General features: G+C 34.8%; 1 protein-coding gene across 1 annotated transcript in view; it reads right to left on the bottom strand.

Annotated features, from left to right (window-relative positions):
* The window catches only part of ntng2b (netrin g2b), a 54,780-nt gene that overhangs the window by 21,682 nt on the left and 17,662 nt on the right, over positions 1-15,436 (bottom strand). The gene's annotated exons all lie outside the window — the stretch shown is intronic.

Raw genomic sequence — 15,436 nt, 5'->3', positions numbered from 1 at the left:
TAGGTATGTGTGTGTGTGGTGGCAGGTGGAAATGCATCAAGAGCAATGAACACAGGTGTGCTGCTGTAGATTGGGCCCAGTAAAGCAGAAATGAGCGTTTGTGTAAGACCAAATGGCCCTGATCCTAAATGAGACTTTTCCACCTGAGCAGCACAGTGTGTGTGTGTGTGTGTGTGTTACTGTCGAGCTTCAATCCAGTTTGTTCCGCTGGAGTGAACGTGGATCCATCAGCATCAAATATTCACAACATCGTCCTGTACCTTGAGCCAACCCTCATCTATCTCTCTCACACACTCTTTTTTTCTCGCTTTTTCTTTTCCACTGCCTGTGAACATTTCCCTCTCTTTCTCCTTCCCTCCATCTCCTTTAACCTCGTTCTCTGACACCATCGCTCTTCCAAGATGTGGTTTAGTGTGTTCTAAAGTGGTCCAGCTTGAGCTGTCTGGCAGTCTGGAGTGGGATGTGGTGTATGATTTATCATTTACTGTATACCTTGTGTGTCAGTGTACATTATAGTAAATCTCCAATTTACAGTCTAATGCACGGGTAGGCAATGTTGGTCCTGCAGTGTCTAGCTCCAGTCCTATCCTGAAGTCACTGATAAGCTTGTTCAGGTGTGTTTGATGAGGGTTGGAGTTCAACTCTGGACAGTGACAGGACGGTGGCTCTCCAGGGCCGACGTTGCCTTTCCATGGTCTAATGCAATACAATTGATAGCTTTACAATGAATTTTTTTTATTCTCTAGCTGTTTACAAAAACATCAATGATCTATAGAAATGTATTTCTTTCTTCTAGCAAATAAAAAAAAATTAAAAAGGTATTTGCAGCTGTTTTTCTTGCAATTACAAAGTTATTAACTCTTTAATCATACTTGTAATTGTGAGAAAAAATCCCAACCACAGAATAATAAAATAAATAAAAAAAGGTTTAAAAAGAAATGCACATGCAAATGTAATATAACTGCATTATAAAATCAATTGCACCAAACACATGCAAGTTTTTTTTTTTGTAATTCAGCAAAAAAATCTGAATAGCTAAAATTCAACATTATGGAAACTTATTTTTGCTATGGAATAAATTAAAGGTAATTATGACTTTAGCTCACAATTACAAATCTCCAAGTTTTTTCTTTTTTCCTTGCAGTTGTCAAAATTGGGAGATATAAATGGACTATTTTCTTGCAGTTCCAATTTTTTATCGCACCATTCTGAAAGTTGTAAACTTGCAACTGTGAGATTTAAGCACACAATTCTTAGAAAAGTTAAAATTACAAGATAATACCTTACAGTTCTGAGAAGAAAGGTTTTTTTTTTTCTCAGTTTCTCCTCAGTTTTCAAATTTCATTTCTGACTGATCTTCTCAGTTTTAAATCTTGCAATTCTGAGTTAAAATATCCCAATTGTGAGAACTGCTTGGAAAAAAGGTCCAAATTGTGAGAAACTCAAAACTGTGAGAAAATAAGTCAAAATTGTTCAATATGCTTCTTTAATATTGCTTCCATAATGAGTTTAAATCTCAGTTTAAAATTCAGAATTGAAAGGGGGAAAGTCACAATTATGAGCAAAAAAGTCTCAACCATTTTTATTTAACTTAACGCTATAAATCCTACTGCATCATATTTGATATCATTTGATATCATAACGACTGATATATACAGTTATAAAAATCTCATTTATTTACATTACAAAAATCTGAATTTCATCTTACTTATTGGCCATATTAAAATCAGCAGCTGCACCAAATTGCATATGTTTTCTCAGTTAATAAAATTCGGAGAGTATGATCTCTGAATTGACCCTTAGCTATTTTCATCATTTTAGGCTACTTTTGTTGTTAATTCAACTTTCTACAGATTTGCCACTTGTTAATGCAGTAATTAAATGCAATTTTCTTCAATATAAAACAATAGATATAAATAGATATATTTCCACTGGGATACAGCACAGGTGCTCTGGAGGATGAACTTGACTTTCAGTCTTATCCTGCTCATCTTCCTGGTTTCAGCTCCTGGGAATTTCCATGAGTTCTCCATGTTTTTGTCCTTGTGGTTACTGGATAAGGATTTGTAAAAATGAATTTTAGACTGGACTCACAAATAGCAATTTCTAGCTGACTGAATATTTTATGACCGAGTGTAACTGGATCATTTTAAATCCACTACAGGAATTCCCACGCCTTTTAAATATTTGATTAATTTTCATGAATTTTTCCACAGGCCTGGAAATCACAATGTTGAAATTCCCTGACATTTTCATGTTTTTTATGACCGTGGGAATCCTGTTAAATAATCATGCCCTGATTCCTAGAACAACGTTTTCTTCCTCCCTACAGTCGACTGGATTCAGATCTGACTCTTTTCTGGTATGCAACGTTCAATTTTCACAATGCAATCAATTCCTGATGGATATATTTAAGCCAGTGTTACATTTCTCCTAATTAATCTAAATATTAAATAATTGTTATGTTGATTTTTAAAATATAAAGGTTCTTAGGTTACTAAAAGGTACACTATTCCTTAAAAAAATCTGTGTGATTAGGGTTCTTGAGTTGCTATATGGTTCATCAGGTAATAAATTCAAGATGTTACATTATAGGTTCCTTTTCTGATTTGAATTCTAGGTTCTTTGATGTTTTCTTTGTAGAATTTAAAAAGGTTCTGATATGACATCACACTATAACAGCCTTTTAGAATCTAATTGGAATGAGTCGTTCTGACGGTTATTCTCTCAGTCTCTCTGCGAGTTATGGATTATGTGAGCCATTTTACGATGAGCAATTCAAACAAACAAAACAAACAGACCCGGCAGACGTCAGGAACGCTCTCATTCTCTGATTTTCTCTGTCTGCTTTCTTTCTCGCGGTCATTAGATGACAGAGAGCTGTTTCTCACTCACACACATTTCCTGCAGTTTATTGCGAGCGATTAATTCCCTCTGAAAGCAGAGAGAGACGGAGGTGTATATATATAGTTAGAGAAATCTAATGAAGTAAACTGACCCTTTGGTTGTGCTCTGTTTGGACAGAAAACAGATCAGTCTAATGAAAAATCATTCTACGGTACATTTGTGTACTGTAAAACTATTAGATTAAATTGAGTCTTTACTAAGCTCCGCTCTGACTGGTTGATGTTGAGTTTAAATCTTGCACAAACTTCCTTTGGAAATGTTTTGAAAGATAAAAATTATTCATAAACTTCTTTTAGAAGTAGGGTTTTAGTTCAGATTTGTCTACAGTATATATTAATTATAATTGGCATTATTTTAAAATAATATTTTGTGGCATGTCCCCTTTAGTCCCCTTGCAGCGTGTGTATGTGTGTGTGTGTGTGTGTGTGTGTGTGTGTGTGTGTGTGCCTGAGTCTGTGTTTGAGTTTCTGTAATTTGACAATAGATTAGTTACATTTTTTGTGTTGTGTAAATCTATTTGGTTGAAGGTGGAGATTGATGCGCCTTCTGCGTTCAGCTCCAACTGACCAAATACACACACTCTGTGTCTTTCTCTGCTTTATTGCATAATTAGTCTTTTTTTCTTTTTTTCAATCAGTTTTAGTATTATTTATTTTGTTATTGTTTATTTTTGGTATATATCCTGGTAAAGTATTAATATTTTTAGTTATCTTTAAATATTATGTTTTCATTTCAATTGTAAGTTACAGTAAATTTGTTTTGTGCATTTGTGGTTTTGTTTTTTAATTAATTAAAAAATATATATATTTTAAATTTTTATTCCAGTTTTAGTACTTTAATTTTGTGATTTTTATTTGATTTATTATAAATATTTCTATATAGCATTAATTTATAGTTTTCATTTTGTAATAAGTATAGTACTTCAACTTAAAAATAAATAAATATATAAATATTGCTTTGGCAACTAAAATAGTTGAGTTTACGTTTTTCCATCTAATATTTGTGTTTATTTTTCAAATTTATGTCAATAAAAACATTCAGGGCCAGTTACTCACTAGCTTAACTGCATTTGTCAGTAGTGTAGTGCATGTGTCAGTGTGACGGTGACACATCTCAGTGCTCACGGGGCTATAGAGTTTCCTCTTATTAAACTGGATGTGTTGTTATTCAGGTAACTGCTGTGAACATGTCGACTGTAACGCACTGTGGATTCTGCTCACATTGTTGCTCTGCAGTGTCAGTAGTTGAAGTGAAAGAGAAACTGAGTGGCGAAGACAGTTTATGCAAATGCTTATGCAGTGCTTTTGCTGTGTTTCAGAAAATCGAGCATGTGTAGCATTTGCATTCAGATACTTGCACAGTGTTTCAGGAATAACGAAATACTGCATAGCCGTTCAAAAGTTTTTAAATGTTCATGAAAGAAGTCTCTTCTGCTTAACTAGGCTGCATTTATTTAAATCATTTATTAAATCAAAATCTCTACACTCTTTTAAATATTTTTTTCCTGCCCCCATCATGAACAATTCATTATTCTGCATGATTTGAAAGTGGAAAATATTTATTTAACCCTTTATTAAAAATAAATATTTTTCTTTCTTTTCCGGCTCAGTTTCTCTTCTCAGTACTTTTCACCATCTGATCAATTCTTTCTGGATAAACTTTAGTCTCTAAGTCAAAATATTAATTTTTACTCCCAAATATGTCATCTGTTGGCTGTAAACAGCATTAACTTTAAATATCTACAACAAAACAATTACTTACGTTTTATTCGTAGCTTCTTGTGCATGGAACTATTTTAGTTTCTGCTTCATCATGTGTAAGTGTGAGACTTACTACAAACTTACCCATAATGCTTTACGGTAAAAGCAAGAGGACACAGGGTCACTGGTCAAGTTCGGACCCCAGAGGAGTTTAGACAGAGCTTTTAGAGAAGACCTTCATCCCAACACTATGGAGTGTGTGTGTGCATGTGTCAAAGTTATAACTGTTCAGCTTTTTTTCTCTCTATCTTTTACCTGTTGTAAAACCTGCCGTATTAGCTGCATGTGTGGTTTTGTGAATATTGTAGCAGGTAATATTTTTCTGCATGTATTCTGCATGTCACAGCGTGTGCTTTCAGTGGGGCGTCTCACTGCACAGGAGGAATTGAATAATTTACAGAGACTGCAGCAGAAAACATTGTGTGTGTGTGTGTGTGTGTGTGTGTGTGTGTGTGTGAGTTTGTGTACGCCAGAGACCCAAGCTGGATTCAGTGCAGAAACTTGGTTTTTAAGTGCATGTAGAGGAAAATAGATTACAAACAGAGAAAACACCTTGTACACACACACACACACACACACACACACAGAATGTCACCTCAAAGTTTCTTGCAAACATGCAAAGACCGAGATCGAGATAGATGGAGAAATGCAGCAGGTTTAGTAAGTGAGGCTTTCTTCAGTATTTTTGGCTGTCCGCTGCCTTAGAAGTGTTCGCTCAAATCATTTTCTCCCTCTCTTTTCTTTCTTCCATAAAACAGTGTTTGGATTGAACGTTTGAGCTTCTCTTTTCCACACCTGTAAAGTTTGCACTGTATAAGTCGTCCATATAGTAGTCATACGATAGCTTGCTCTGAGGAACAGGCCGAGATTAAAGACATATTTCATAATGTATATCACACTCTTAATATAGACTACTATTGCTCTCTTTGTCCTTTATGAAGGTCACCATCCACTTGCATTGAATGGAAATGAGCAGCTTTGACATCTTCAGCGTTTGAAGGACGTCTGATGTAATGCTGGGACAGAAGTACATGACTGTGAGTAAATGATGGCAGTATCTTTTTCTAAGGAACCTTAGCATCACATCTAATGATCTAAAACACATCCAAGTGAGCTTTACATAGACTCAATCAAATATTAACAGACTGCAATATGTATTTCTTGATAAAAATAGAATCGTGAGATGATAAAGATTATTATGATAGATAGATAGATGAAGATGAAGATTTTAGCTTGGTTTAGATTTTTATCACACATAAACACTGTTTACTGCTTTTTTTAAAGTACATACACATGCAATAAAAGATTATTAAATTCTGGAGTTTTCCTCACTCTGTCTCTTTCCCAGTCGTTGCATTAAAAAAAACAAAAGCAAAAAAAAAAAAAAACTCACATTTAGGAAGGAGGAAACAAACATTACTAACTTCAATTCAAGCAAGAAGAGGTCTAATAATTTAATCTTCAGTATCTACATCTTACATCCATTTCCTCTTCATCTTCCACTTTCTGTTTGCTAATATTTATTGTTTTGTCTTCCTGCAAGAGATTGTTCTTTCTCTCTAGTGGGAAATATAGAATAATGAATGTAATATAGTGTACAGTATATCTAGTGTATACTAACTCTGTATTGAATACAAGCAGTTTTCTTTATATAGTAGATGGACAATAGAGTTGTGCACTGTTCAAAACTGAAATGAGAATTTAATTCTGCAAACAGGATGCACGTAGAATTAAAGTAGAATTAAAAAAAACTGATGCATTTAAATTCAACAAAATGTAACTTTTGTAAAAAAATAAAAAAAAAAGATACATTGAATGATGGATGGATAGAACCTTTGTTTTTTTAAATGTCATTTTTTTATTTGTTGTTTTTAGTTTTACCTATTTTTATTAACAGTTTGAATTAGCTTTCATTTTTTTTTTGTGTTAAAATTTTTGTAATTTTGTTTGGTTACATAAAACGATGGATGGATGGATGAAATGATTGATAAAAGGATGCATAGACTGATGAATGGATGGACAGATGAATAGATAGATAGATAGAATTTAGTAATATTATCAGTTGAAATTTGTATTTAGTGTATATTGCATGTTTTTATATTTTGTTTACTTATGTTTCTCTTTTTTTAATGCATCCAGAATGCATTACTTAAAATCTGTATTACAGTTTAGTAAATTCCAGTTCAAATTAGATTTCAGCCTCCTGTGATGTTACCACCAATTCAGTTAAGGTTCACACTCATGAACGGAACATGAGCCAGTTGTTTTGGACATGTTTGAAACACGCTGCTGAAGAGTGTGAAAGCTCTGAGCATGCAAATGTTTTAGCATATGTGAAAGCAAACTCTTTCCAAGTACATCCTCACACCTTCCCCCTCTCTCTCTCTCTCTCTGTAAGTGGTTCTCTTGAGAAATAAACAGAGTAAATACAGGGATTGCTAAAAAGAAGGAGGCATACTGAGATGCAGAGACATGGGACTCAAAACTCGTTTGTTTGTTTTACTTTGTTTGTTCATTTATAAATTGAAGGAGCTCTCCTCAGGAAAATAACCGCATAAAAAAGACCCAGGGAGGAAAGCGATGGATGAGGAAAAGATTTGAGGAAAGTGCTGACAGTGAGTTGGGAGGCGGCGGAGGCAGAATACACTGATTATCAAATCAGCCGTCGATGTGGGAGCATAAATCACTCCGTCTGCACTGACACCTCTCTCCTGCATCCTCTTTCACTTTCTTTTCCTCTTTTGAAGCACCTTTGAAGATGTGAGGAAGAGCTGTTCTCTCTCTGAATTATTACTGAGTTAATCATACTCTCTGAAGTTATCAGACATTGACTAGTTTAGTCCAGCGATGGGCTGGGAGGAAACAAAATAGTGCAGGACTTCAGCGGATTATTATGGTTCTTATTGTATTATACTTTTAATAATAGTTTGAATTTGTTTTTATTTTCATGTTTTTATTTTATTTTAGTTAAAGTCGCAGTAATTACTTAAGTTATTTTTATAAATATTTTTGTCTTTTAATTTTTTTTATAGCTTTTTGTATTAATAGTTTAGTTTGAGCTATTTTTATTAATAGCTTGACATATTTTTTCCCATTTTAAATATACTTTTAGTTAAATTGTTAGAAATGTTTTTGTAATTTTTATTATTTATTCATTTATTTTTATCTGTATGTTTATTTTTATTTTAGTTTTAGGTATTTTTATTAATAGTTGTAATATTTAAAACTATTAATAAAAAAATAAATATATATATATATATATATATATATATATATATATATATATATATATATATATATTTTTTTTTTTTTTATCAGTTATATATATATAAAACTGATATTTTTATCAGTTATATATATAATATATATAAAAAGATTATATTTATATATTGGTTGCATTTGTTGTAGTGCTTTAAATATCTACTGCAGTAATAAAAATCAGTAATGATAACTGAGAATTTCATACTTCCATCTCAAAAGGAAAACATCTGGACACATTACAGTAACTTTTCGGGGGAGATGTTGAATTTTCATGAAAATAATGTCACAGTCATAACGTTATAAAAAACAGGCTTAATTTTCTCCATGCAAAATATAATTTATTTTTCCCCCCGTGATGTTGTTTGTAATGTTCAGATTTCCGAGTCCCTTCACAACTCTATCAATCCCTGTCTGTGGTCTCGCTCTTTCAGCCGCTGCACTTCCTGGGAGAATTCTTTAATGCCGTCTCTCCAGGGGTCGACCGCACACAGTTAACACAATCTCCACACGCTCTCTCTTCTTACGCCCTTCGGAGAGGGAGGAGGACACCCAGCTATAGTTATAACTTACAGAGACAGACATCCTGGCTTTACACAAAGTCACACAGCTGCAGCGTGCGTGTGTGTGTGTGTGTGTGTGATCTCTCATCATGTACTGACACCAGTCAGCTCTCCAGAGCTTTGAGGCTGGAGATTATTCATTGGCGACCTGTAGCTGTCGCAGCTGCTCTTGTACACACACATATATATGTGTAGGTGTAACTGCATCAGGTGCTCCAGCTCTGAAAATATTCCACTGCTCTTGACTCATAAATGACCTTTATTAAAAACCACCACAACTCCTGTTGTTCCTGTTGACTGTTTACTAACTATTGAGTTTCGACTGGATTATTTGACCATGACTGGGGTGTTAAATCAGAGCTTTCCTGATGATGTGTTTCAATCGCTAAAAGACCTCAACAAACAATATGTCACTTAATATGATTCTTTACATTACACCATCATATTGTTATTTAGCTAAAGATATTTTTGCATATTTTTTTACATAATTGTTATATTTGTACTAAACCTGTTGTCTTCATTATTTCATTTACTGTTGAATGAAAACATTTTTTTTTATTACAGACACTGTTTAAATTCTTATATTTCAACAACAAATTAAAATGTAATTTAAAAAGCTTATATGCATTTAAAAAAATTTGTTCACTGTTGATTATTGAACAAATTTGATAAATTCATAATGAAATAAACCTTACTTTTGTGTTGATTATTAATCAATTGGATTCATTTATTATTAAATAAACTGTATTTTTGGTTTTCTTCATAAAGCAAAAAGTAACAATTTGATGTATCATGTGACAAAACTCCATCTATAGTCTGTCCAGATGAGTTATTGAAGCTAAAATTGTTCAAAGATTTTCATAATTATAACAGTATGACTGCCTTCATTGATATTTTACCATCTCACATGTATGTACATTTAGGCTCTTGATCTTCTGTGTAAACTACATGTGTATGCATAGGGCTAGTCAGTCATAAACAGCCTGTTTAATTCAGAGTCAGAGGGGAACAGTCATGATGAACTAAATAATGTTTCTGGACACTTTGAGCGGCGTACAGTAAGTGGACATCAGGGGACGAAGATGCTCTGTAAGACACAATATTCCAGAGAAAGGTGTAGGATATGTCTCCTCTAAGATAATGTTTGCTCTCTTTTATTCAGTCTAAATCACCTCAGAAACTCCTGAAGGTTGTTGCAACTTCATCTAAATCCTCTGGTCTCCACCTAATTGCAGATATTCCACATTTTCTGACATTTTCTCACTACAAACACGCTAAAAGCTTTTCAGTTTTGTGCTGATCGGTGTTGAACATCGACTGTGTAACACAAAAAAGTATGATTTTTATTATGTGACGCTCTGAAATACTGGATTCTGATTGGTCGATATTTCTGCTGTCAGATGTGTATAATGACACTAGACTGTATAATTGCACTGATTTCCTAAATAGCTGTGCTAGTTTTGTGTCTCATATCAATCTGCATGCTTTTTGGTCTTGCATAAAAATAATTACAACTCAAATCAATATTTCATGTGCAGAAGAAATCCCTTCGGGGTGATAGAAGAGACCTGATCTTGTTAAAGCTGTGATGAAAACCAGCTGACTGCACATTTAGCTTTTAACATCTGAAAGTAAAGTGAGGTACAGAAATTGGGGCCATGAACAGTGTAATTTTAGAATCTTTAAAACTATTATAGTTTTTGTTTATATCCTGAATTAGATTTTATTTTTATATATTGTGTACACTTTAATTGTATTTTTTGTGGACATTTTTGTCATTTTTTACATGTCTATTTTATGCAGTGATTGATTATTTAGTTGTAGTTAAGTATTTAATGTTGCCTTTGCAGCTAGCTAAATAAAAATATATTTATATCTTATTATATTAAAACTAACATAATAAAGTGTCATATTTTTTTACTTTGAGTAATTCTGGAGCTATAATTGATTCTTCTTATGAGCATATAAAACAAAACAGCTTCTTGGAAAAAATGAAATTGTAGTAGTTATAAGATTAACATTTGAGGGCAGCAATTGTATTTATGTCAAAATAAAACCGACGTAATGTTACTTGAAGACATTATACCCTACTATTCCTGCCAAACGTTCATGGTTCGGTTAGTCTTACTACAGTAAATCCATGGTGAATGTTGCAGATCTGGACACTGGATAGTTCATTCACGGCACAATGTTTCTTCCTGGTTTCCACGCGCTGTTTGATCCGTTAATATCGGAGAAATGTGAAAGTTTCTCTCTAGCTCTATCAGCGATGTTATTACTTCTGTCGCAAATTCAAATGCTTTCTTTACTGGATCTCTTATTAGCGCTGTGTAGTAACAGCGTCGCATGATCACGATCGGCTCGCGCTGCACTGGTCCAAAACTGATAAACGGTTCGTCAACCACACAATAACGAGTAGTTTCGTTCCGCTTGCATTATGTTTGCCATTTGATGTTGGGCACTGTTGTGGTCGCGCCGGCGTCACTTACATTATGAGCGTATATACCTGTGTATATATAGTGTATATACCTACACTTGAAATAATGAAATTGTAATTGAAATTGCCATTGTTAGCATACGATTTTTTTTTTTACTTTGAAAAAATATTTTTATATAAAATGATTAGTAGAACATTTTATGCATCTTTATTCACCTCAAAGCATATCCGCTCCCGCGCCCCCCGTGAACTCTGGCGCCCCCCTAAGGGGGTGAGGACCCCAGGTTGGGAACCAAAGCTTTAGGACACACACACACATTTTTGTGAATGAATCATCCGTTTCTAACGAATCCATTGATTAAATTACTGATCGACTCACGCATGCCTTATTTTCTAATTTTTTTTCATGATTTTATATTTCTGTATTCCAAATTTTATATTTGATACATTAGCCTCATAAGATTATTTATGCAATTTGTAAGTGCTGTGTAAGTGCTCCTTCAAAAATATTAGTGTATAGAGCCCTGCGTTTATAATTATACTTGGCTTTAAGTGTACATAAACACAGAGATAAAGTAAGAGTATGTCAGTGCACTGCTTAATGTTTGCTTCTTATCATAAATGCATTTGAATACACCGACTAATGCAGTGAAAGAACGCACTCAAAATGCACACGCGCACTAATATGACTTCATCATGTAACTTTACATTAGCCTAGATGCATGCACTTTTTAGGCACAATTTGTTTAGTTTTTGAATATACTTGATACTATTAAAAGGCACATCATTAAAACAAAAAATACGAGTTCACATTTCACACCTAAACAAGCTTGGAAAACGTAATTATAACTAGCTACTAAATTAGTTTAAAATGCCTATCCATATACAGCTATGATTTGCAAACCCCAAACTGACTCAAATGATTTGCGAACCGCTACGAACTCCCGAACTGATTCAAATGATTCGCGATCCTCAAATTGACTCAAATGATTCGCGATCCCTCTACGAACTCCCGAACTTATTCAAATGATTCACGATCCCCAAACTGACTCAAATGATTCGCGAACCTGCTACGAACTCCCGAACTTATTCAAATGATTCACGATCCCCAAACTGACTCAAATGATTCGCGAACCTGCTACGAACTCCCGAACTTATTCAAATGATTCGCGATCCCCAAATTGACTCAAATGATTCGCGATCCCTCTACGAACTCCCGAACTTATTCAAATGATTCGCGATCTCCAAATTGACTCAAATGATTCGTGATCCCGCTACGAACTCCCGAACTGACTCAAATGATTCGCGATCCCGCTACGAACTCCCGGACTGATTTAAATGATTTGCGATCCCCAAATTGACTCTAATGATTCGCGATCCCGCTCCGAACTCCCGAACTGACTCAAATGATTCGCGATCCCGCTACGAACTCCCGAACTGATTTAAATTTTTCGCGATCCCCAAATTGACTCAAATGATTCGCGATCCCGCTACGAACTCCCGAACTGATTCAAATGATTCGCAATCCCGAAATTGACTCAAATGATTCGCGATCCCGCTCAGAACTCCCGAACTGACTCAAATGATTCGCGATCCCGCTACGAACTCCCGAACTGACTCAAATGATTCGCGAACCCGCTACGAACTCCCGAACTGACTCAAATGATTTGCGATCCCAATGCACATAATGCTATAAAAGTGTGCACATTGAGAGAAATAAACAGCAGATGTTCATGTTAACAACTTCTTTAACGTGAGCAAACGCTGCTAATACACATACTTTTGTTAATAAAGTAAATAAAACGAAAACATGAATGTTTTAATGCTACTGAATAAAAATAAACGATCTACTCCAAAGTCTCTGCTCATCATGACAGGACCTGGATCAGTGAGCTGCGTCTCGGGCCGATGACGTCACTTACATGGAGGCATGTTGTACACGCCCCCGTCAATTGACTCCGCCCCCACGTCAAAACAGTACCACAAAGAGTGACGTGCAGAAAAGTGAAGCGCAAAGGAAAAATGGTATCGCAAGCTCAAACTAGACTGACACTCAAAATAAAAGCAGCGTTGCAAATAAATTAATAGATATGACCATGGAAAATATGTATTGCAAAATCATTGCTTTCGCCCTGTTTCATTTGTTTTGCAATTCTTAATTTTTGTTTGCAAAAAGCAAATGTATTTTCCTCAATACTTTAAATAAAATGTTTTAAATTTGTTTATGTTTTTATTGTTTTTGTATATTTTAAACTAGGTAAATCTTTCTGATTTATTAAAATAAAAAGTCACATACATGGATTTTTCTGGGCTAAGCCCCAGATCTCCACTCACCCTAGAACCACCCCTGTATATTACAATAATTTTATTAAATAACATAATTTAATATTATTCTTTTTTTTTTTTCAAAATGTGTTTCCTTTTTTTTAGTTATTGATGAACATATTTTTCCCATATAATAATAATAATAACATTTATCCATCCAATAATTTGGGTTAATTATATAGTAATAATAATAATAAAGATTACATACAAAGACCAGGATATGTTTGAAACATTTACCTTTTGTATTAAAGAAAGAAAGAAAGAAATGTGAGTCTGGAGAGACATGAAGGTGAGTAAATGACAGAATTATAATATTTGTGTTGATTATTCTTTTAAGACCAAAATGTAAAACTAAGAAAACCTTGAGGAAAAAAGAGTTCTGGCTCCTATAACTTACACAAAACACACACACACACACACACACACACACACACAGAGACACACACTTTGTTCTGCTTCAGAAAACACACTTGTTGTGATCGATTGAGAGCCGTCAGCCATATCTTACCCAGTCTCAGCCTAAGAATAACTTATTGATCATGTTACCAAAGCTGTGTGTGTGTGTGTGTGCATTGGTTTTGTTTAAGCGACTCTATATATGACTAAATACTACAGGAAATGTTTCACCGATGACACACACACACACACACACGTCATCGCTCACTGTCATGCAGAACTGCACATGTCAGGATTATACTTCATACTTTGTGTAAAGTGTGTGTCTTTAGTGTTATGTCAGATTCATAACAGCAGTTTGCAACCTCAGCAGCCGTTCATTACATTACAGCAGAAGATGACCGTGTGTGTGTGTGTGTGTGTGTGTCACGCTTGATAGTATGAGTGAAAGTCAAGGGCAGTGAAGTGTATCTTAATACAGATGTCTAAATCCTCTCTCAGAGCGGAAATGACGATCCATAAATCTTACAATAAACAAATACTCGCAGTACTCATGTACTCATAATATATACTGAGACTCCAATATACAGTAGATCTAACACCATAGACAGCCCATGGAGACGCTTTCATGTTCACTTAATAAATATTTAGATTAATATGAATATGTAATGCAATAAGGTTGTAGTTGGCACATCTCATGAACAGGGAGCAGTTTCTGGCCTAAATTACTTTAAAGGAGTCACGAGTTAAGAAATCAACTTTTACTTGCGCTTTTGATATATAAGAGATCATCGTACTAAAACGTCCTTGTTACTGAAATAAAAGCTTTTATTCACACCATACCCAGTGTGCCTACCTATGACATAACAGATCAATTAAACACAGCCTAATTATGTAGCCCCGCCCACTTATTTATGCATAACATAGTAGGGAAATAACACAAGTTGCACTAAAGTGGATCGAGCAAACAAGAAATAAACTTGTTGTTAAAGATCGCTAAATATTGTGCAGTGCCTGGTTGTGGAAGAACACCGTCGCTGCATACGCTTCCTTCAGATTCAGATATTAGGAATGCGTGGTTGAACTTTATTTTTAATGAAGATTCGGCTCACGTGAGTAAAACATTGAGCGTTTGTTCGCCTCATTTCACCGCGGATTCCTTTGTAAACAAGACAGGTCGACGCTGGATTTGCACAGATACTGAGATTAAAAAGCAATGCTTGTGGGAGTAAAAAATATGTGTACCGTGTGTCACCATAGCTTTGTTAGAGATCGCTTGATGTGTCCTGATTATGTGTGCTTGTGTAACCAAAGTCACAGAAAGCTCCAACTATGAAGGACGCAGCTTTTCAAACAGACACACAGAAAGGTACTTTACTATGTAAAACTGTTATCCCATCACGGCAGTAGGCACGCCCATAAAAATCAGTGTTTCTCGAGTCGGCCTCAAAGCCAGGGTAGAAAAAACACCTTAATATGTGTTAAAACAAGCTATTTGTCATGCTGTATTAAATTTATGGTATATGTGGTTTATCAAACATATCAAGTGCATCACAGCCTGATTTTTACGTGTGATTGGTGCCCCTAATGCTTTGAAAGTACAGCGGGACGTCCCATTGAGCCTTCTTCATGGAAAGAGCCAGTACTTTGTGATTTCCACATTTTAGCATAATTACATCCAATCCTCAGATTTCAGCCCCACATCAGTGCAGGAAACAGGAGAAGATTTGAGATCTGATCTGGGCGGCCCATAGGCATGGCTTTGTGCGCTGAGATCTCTGACACATGTT

Source organism: Carassius auratus, chromosome 46 (genome assembly GCF_003368295.1).
Source record: "Carassius auratus strain Wakin chromosome 46, ASM336829v1, whole genome shotgun sequence".
NCBI lineage: Eukaryota > Metazoa > Chordata > Actinopteri > Cypriniformes > Cyprinidae > Carassius > Carassius auratus.
This window is presented reverse-complemented; position numbering and strand designations above follow the sequence as displayed.